We start from the raw sequence: 6,609 nt of genomic DNA, 5'->3' as shown, positions 1-6,609 counted from the left end.
GGTCACAGCCAGGATGGTGTTGCTTCCCCACAAGCGGAGCGGGGTTATCCCGGGGAGGATGACGGAGGATGGACGGGGGTGATGTTAGTCCCCGTTGGCACCGCAGCGCTGGGCAACGGCGCCGGCAAATGAGAGGCAGATGCAGAGGCAGGGGCTGCGGTTCTAGGCTTTTTACTCACTGATAGTTCAGGCGCAGCCCCAGAGTACCGGTCTCTGCCATGATGGGCTCCCGGATAGTCGGCGGTGGAAGTCTTTCTAGTGAGGTGTCCCCCATTTGCTATTCAGAACCCGGGCTGAGCCTCTAGCTCCAAGTCACGGGCCCCACGAAGAAAGAGAAACACTCGACTCCTGTTGTCTGTGCGAGATGTTATCCCAAGCTGTGCCTGGGAAAGTCTGCTCTAGTGAGATGGTTGAGCTTACTTCTTACCCCAATTGGTGCCAGTCCCCAGTGGTTGTCCTAGCGACTGGGGAAGTCCCATGCTTCATGATGGCTAACCACCCTGTCTGCCCCAGTTCACCCCCCTGTGGGAAAGCACCTTATTGTTTTATGTGGGTGGTTTTGTGAAGGCACCGGCAGTTAACTCCCTCCTAGCCCGGGATGAATATTACCCGTTAAAGGAGGTGTAATACCCTGTGGTGCCTGAAGCCATAGGGGTGCCACAGTGCCATGTTGTGAAAAGCTTTGTGAGTAAGAACAAGCAATTTAAATTGGATCCTATAATGTATGGGCAACCAGTGCAATCACTGGTACAGAGAGGAAGCGTCCAAATAAGGATTAGCCAGATAGGTGACCCTGGCTGCAGCACTAAGGATGGACTGGAGAGGGAACGTATAGTGAAGGGAGGCCAATTAATAGAGAATTACAGTAATCAAGGGGGGAATAAATTAGGGCTACAGTGAGGGTTTTTTTTGTTTCTATGGTAAGAAAGAGGTCAAAAGATACTCAGTTTGTACACACAGTAAACAGCAATGCTATTTAAACACTTCTAATGTAGCTAACAAAGAGATCTATACTTTCCTAGTGGGCACTCTGTAACCCTAGATGAAACTACCATAAGGATTAGAGATGAGCCACCCTCTAGAGGCTCGAGTTCGGTTCGGTTCGTCGAACTGAGGCTGCGTTTGAGTTCGGTTCGACGAACCTCTCGAACCCCATTGAAAACAATGGGAGGCAATCACAAACACATAAAAACATCTAGAAAACACCTTCAAAGGTGTCAAAAAGGTGACAAACCACTCCCAAGACACCACAAACACATGGGAAAGTGATAAAGACATATACTCATGCGAAAACAAAACAGCTGGACGAGGAAAAAGAGGACAAGACACAGATATATGAGTATATGCAAGTGAACATCGATGTCATTACTGTGCAACTTGAGCCTTGCTCATTCTAGGCTTCCAATGTAGATAAATTGCCTGAGCTTGCCACTTACGCCTTGGGGATCTTATCGTGTCCCGCAGGCAGCGTTCTCTCGGAACGTGTCCTCAGTGCTGCTGGGTGTGTGCTGACAGATAAGCGCATTAGTCTGTCAACTGACAATGTGGACAGACTAACGTTCATCAAGATGAGGAAGTCATGGATCGCAGAGGACTTTTCTACCCCTGTGTCCAGGGGAGGGGAAAGGCTGGTGTATTTTTGAGAGGGCTTCATGCAAAGCATCTTTGTAAGATTGCAACTGGGGGACAACTGATGCCAGTCAAGTGGTGTGTGTTTGTGTGGCCCAATTTTTGGAAATGAGGGAGACTGTGGTTGGAGTCCCCTCGCTTTTGAAAAAAGAACCAAGATGAACAAGTCATGGATCACAGATGACTTTTCTTCCCCTGTGTCATCCAGGGGAGGCGAAAGGCAGGTGTATTTTTGAGAGTGCTTTATGCAAAGCATCTTTGTAAGATTGCAACTGGGAGACAACTGATGCCAGTCAAGTGGTGTGTGTGTGTGTGGCCCAATTTTTGGAAACGAGGGAGACTGTGGTTGGAGTCCCCTTGCTGTGTTTTACATGCTTTTAGAAGGGCATGACATGGCTTTGAGGTTGACTTTCAGCATCTGCAAACTGTTGGCTACCGAAATGCTGCCTTTCCAACCTTTTTAACCGAGGATTTTCGAGACCTTATGCCCATCGCAGTGCCCCAAGAGCCGATGTCCAGTCGCCACTCCCTCTCCAACAAAGGCGTGCACAAGCTACACCAGCATGCTGCACAAAACATTACCGCTTCTTTGAGAAACTCTGTGTGTGACAGGGTGCATTTCTCCACAGATACTTGACCCAGTAAGCATGGACAGGGGCGTTACATGTTGCTGACTGGGAAATGGGTCACTATGGGGAGAGATGGAGAAGGGTCTGCTGTACAAGTCTTGCCGTCCCCACGAGTTGTGTGTCAATTCTTCCTCTGTATGTAGAAATTCCTACACTGCTTATGCCTCCTTAACCTCGTCTGAGTCCTCCACCTCCGCCCAAACCCTGTGTGGTCAGGCCACCCGCATTGTAACTGCGCACAAGGAATCCCATACACCTCCTTACTATGGTGGCAGCAGAGCTCAACGGCATCAGGCGGTCGACTCTTTACTTTGAAATGTCTGTGAAATGTGAGTCACACTGCTGAGGAGTTGTGGACGGTAAGCTCTGGAGAGTGAGACCGAATTTCATCAATGGTTGTCTCCACTCAACCAGCAGCCAGGGAAGGCCGGTTGCGATGTAATTTGCCGCACCGCCTTGTGAGAAGCCGGGCCTACTACCTCAGAGGATGTTCAGGTCACGGTGTCTCCGATGGCTCCAGCAAATCCCTAGGTTAGGTGGCAAATTATAAAGAGAAAAATAACAGAAATAGGAGACTGAGTTGTGGTGATATCTGCCAGGTATAAGGCCGCTGAAGGAAGACAGACACCGAGGATTCTGTGAAAACGTGAATGAGGAACTTTACTTAAATCTTGTAGCCAACCTTTAGTCAATCAAAGTTGTTTTTTCCATTTCCAATAGACAGTCATTTCATAGCAATAAAGAAAGAGATCTCTTACACAGTGGACTAGTTCAAGCGTTTTTCCTATTCCGCCCTTGGAAGATGGATGTCACTAGCTATTGAATTAACTGCGTTTTTCAGTACTCTGTTGTTGCAGAAATGGGGCGCTCCGAATAGTGTGATAATTACACTCCCCGCATATCTCAATGGAGGTCTCTCTTTTTTTGCTGCATCACAGCAACTCAACCGCATCTAACCGGTTTTTCTTTTAACTGCCTCCTCAAGCTCCGCCCCCAACAGCCACTTCCTTGCTTTCAAATCAACTGCAATACCAAAGCAAGGCAGTAGAGGGCAGCACAACGCTAAATAATTTACCTCCTCCCAAGGTGGGGAATAGGTGTCACAAATGTAATCACATAGATAATACAGAACACACATTAGTAGTGGCTTTTCTGGTCACTACAGCAACAATAATGCAAACCTGGGTGCGGCCCTTCGCCGTGACAATGTGACACATGTGCCTTGTATGTCTCACGTGTTGAACCTGGTTGTCCAGCAATTTTAAAACCACTATCCCGACCTACATGGCCTTCTGCAGAGGGCACGGTGTAATGCCTGCCTGGATCCACAGACTCAGACAGGCTGTAAAGGATAGGCTAGAGGGAAGCCACTCACCAAGCAGGACCCCCAGAACCCTGAAACCCTTTAACCCCTATACAGGGATTTGGAATTACACAGGGCCCAAGGTGATCAATGCCTGTGGAAGGCTGCAGTCCGAGAGAGTAGTAGTCAGGCAGTGTCAAACCATGAATTGAGGAACAGGAACAGAATGGGACAGCCAGGACTTAATCAGAAAACAAGCAGAGGTAAAATGCGGATCGGGCAACGAGGTACATAAACAGCAGGCAGGAGACGTAGTCAGGAAACAAGCACACAAAATCACAAAACAGAACTGGGCGGAACAGGAACCAGAGGTTCAGAGCTATGTCTGGCAGTGGTCAGCAGACAGGATGGGCCTAAAAAAGGGTGTGGTGTCTTCCCATTGGTTGTAGCTGAATGATGATACATTCGCCCCTCCCCTTGCTGGGTCCTTCCCTACCGATTGGGTGGTAACTATCCAATCAGTGTCCATCCCTTTTACCTGTTGCTAGGCAGTCTCCCAGTCTGGAATTGTAGTTATGTATGTGGCCTGAAGGTGCTAGTGTGTTGACTGGCACGGATATTCCAGGGTTTGGGTTTCCACGTTCACATTTTGTGGCACCTGAGACCTCAGGGGTGCTACAACATCATCCAAGCAGAACAGAGACGGCTCGGTAACGAGTGCCCCCAGGCCCTGGTGGGGCATGTGCAAAACTTCAAGTGCCAAAATCACACGTGTAAAAGGTATATTAATGTAATTTGGGGGTATTACATGTTCACATCGCATTTTACCCTATGTTCAGTGTATCCATTGGGGCTTAAATCCAAAGACTAGGAAAACTGGACTCGAGTGTATCCACTGATGGGGCCATTGATTCTAAAGATGCAAAAAGAGTCACAGTTTGCTCTGTTTAACATCGCCATGTACACCAACATCTTGCTACCTGACTCAACTAGGAGTATATGGCCAAAAATTATGTCCCACAATGGCACACTGTAATTCCATTTGCATCATTATAGTAAAATGGCCCACCCTGCACCCTGTGAGCATATACGCCTTAATACCTTTAAACGGGGCTTCAGACGCAGGCTCTAACAGACCCACTAAAGGCCCCGTCACACACAACGAGATCGCTAACGAGATCGTTGCTGAGTCACAGTTTCTGTGACGCAGCAACAATCTCACCAGCGATCTCTTTATGTGTGACACCTACCAGCGATCAGGCCCCTGCTGTGAGATCGCTAGTTGTTGCCGAATGTTCCGGACCATTTTCTTCAAAGGCGATGTCCTCCTGGGCCGGAGGCATTGCTATGTTTGACGCGTACCAACAACCTCCTAACACTATCCCAACGCCCGCTGAGGTCGTTATACTGTTCGCTGATCGTTACTGTGTTGTTGGTAAGGTCTAACTCTCTCAGCAGTGACCTCCCAGTGACCAGCGATCCTTATCAGGTCGTATCATTGTCGAGATCGCTGGTAAGTCGTTGTGTGTGACTGGGCCTTAACTGTAGGGTAAAACAGGAAGTAAACATTGCCTTACACTCTCAGCCTTTCGAAATTAGTTTAAAACTCTAAGGTTGAGATGACAACTCATCTATAATAAATTACTGTTATGACTGTAGTAATGTGCTGCACATTATTTCTGCATTTGTAGAAATTATGTCTTTGTGCTGCAGAGTAATTGGAGAGAAGCTCTGCGTCACTGATATATAGGTGCTCAGGGGAAAAAACAGTCCAAAGTAAAGAGTACCCCGGCACACTATTACTCCCAAATGAAGAAAATCATGCGACTGTTCATAATGCAAATTTCTTTTTATTGATCAAAATGTGCTGTAAATTATGAAATATGATTCGTCCAAATAAGTCGACGTTTCGGCTGTAGGCCTTCGTCAGACTGGACTTTATCACTGTTGGTATGTCAGTATGCACTCACATCAAGGCGTGAGCCAAAGAATAAATGGCGGAGGACAATACGTCAATTGTGACATGTACTGTTATAGAGTTAGTATGATCTTGCTGTTAATAAATGATTATTTTGTAGATGTTGGAAATGCATGTGTCACATGCTATGTCAATGAAGATATCTCCCCAGAGGGTTAATAGCAGGTTCCTATACCTAGTGCTAAATGTACAAAGGATCACTTTCGCTTGCCTCACATATCACAGCCGGGATTGTTGTGGGATCCATATTCAGGATAGTAGGATCCTCCACTCACAGACCGCACGTCCAGCACCAGTGTGGTAACGGCCACTGGCGATTCCGGTTCTAACGGTGATATTATACATGCCTGGTATCTCTTACTGATTAGCAACACTTATTTGCCGCTACAGATATATGATCAGGTAACGGCCTTAGGCGTTTCCGGTTCTACCAGTGATATTACATATAGTCGGCCTGAACATAGAGCCCTTTCATATCACACACTGGTCTGCACCCCAGCAATCTCCAGTCACATCCCCTCCTACTGAATTACAGAATATGGATCCCACAACAATCCGGCTGTGATATGTGAGGCAAGCGAAAGTGATCCTTTGTACATTTAGCACTAGGTATAGGAACCTGCTATTAACCCTCTGGGGAGATATCTTCATTGACATAGCATGTGACACATGCATTTCCAACATCTACAAAATAATCATTTATTAACAGCAAGATCATACTAACTCTATAACAGTACATGTCACAATTGACGGATTGTCCTCCGCCATTTATTCTTTGGCTCACGCCTTGATGTGAGTGCATACTGACATACCAACAGTGATAAAGTCCAGTCTGACGAAGGCCTACAGCCGAAACGTCGACTTATTTGGACAAATCATATTTCATAATTTACAGCACATTTTGATCAATAAAAAGAAATTTGCATTATGAACAGTCGCATGATTTTCTTCATTTGGGAGTAATAGTGTGCCGGGGTACTCTTTACTTTTGTGCTGCAGAGTGACTTGCCATTTGTATTTTTGTTTTGTGTTGGTGTATTTAGTTTTTCTTCCTTGCCTTTTGTTTTTGT

This window comes from Anomaloglossus baeobatrachus, chromosome 2 (genome assembly GCF_048569485.1).
Source record: "Anomaloglossus baeobatrachus isolate aAnoBae1 chromosome 2, aAnoBae1.hap1, whole genome shotgun sequence".
Classification (NCBI taxonomy): Eukaryota; Metazoa; Chordata; class Amphibia; order Anura; family Aromobatidae; genus Anomaloglossus; species Anomaloglossus baeobatrachus.
Note: the sequence above shows the minus strand (reverse complement) of the source record.